Consider the following 478-nt stretch of genomic DNA (forward strand, 5'->3'; position numbering starts at 1 on the left):
TTTGAGGTCAGGAGTTCGAGACCAGCCTGGCCAACATGGAGAAACGCTGTCCAAGTAAAATACAAAATTAGCTGGGGCTGGGCGCGGTGGCTCAAGCCTGTAATCCCAGCACTTTGGGAGGCCGAGACGGGCGAATCACGAGGTCAGGAGATCGAGACCATCCTGGCTAACACGGTGAAACCCCGTCTCTACTAAAAATACAAAAACTAGCTGGGCGAGGTGCGGGCGCCTGTAGTCCCAGCTACTCGGGAGGCTGAGGCAGGAGAATGGCGTAAACCCAGGAGACGGAGCTTGCAGTGAGCTGAGATCTGGCCACTGCACTCCAGACCAGGCGACAGAGTGAGACTCCGCCTCAAAAAAAAAAAAAAAAAAAAAAAATTAGCTGGGCATGGTGGCAGTCCCAGCTACTTGGCAGGCTGAGGCAGGAGAATCGATTGAACCTGGGAGGTGGAGGTTGGAGTGTGGCGAGATCGCACCA

The sequence above is a fragment of the Rhinopithecus roxellana genome, unplaced genomic scaffold (genome assembly GCF_007565055.1).
Source record: "Rhinopithecus roxellana isolate Shanxi Qingling unplaced genomic scaffold, ASM756505v1 contig5838, whole genome shotgun sequence".
Classification (NCBI taxonomy): Eukaryota; Metazoa; Chordata; class Mammalia; order Primates; family Cercopithecidae; genus Rhinopithecus; species Rhinopithecus roxellana.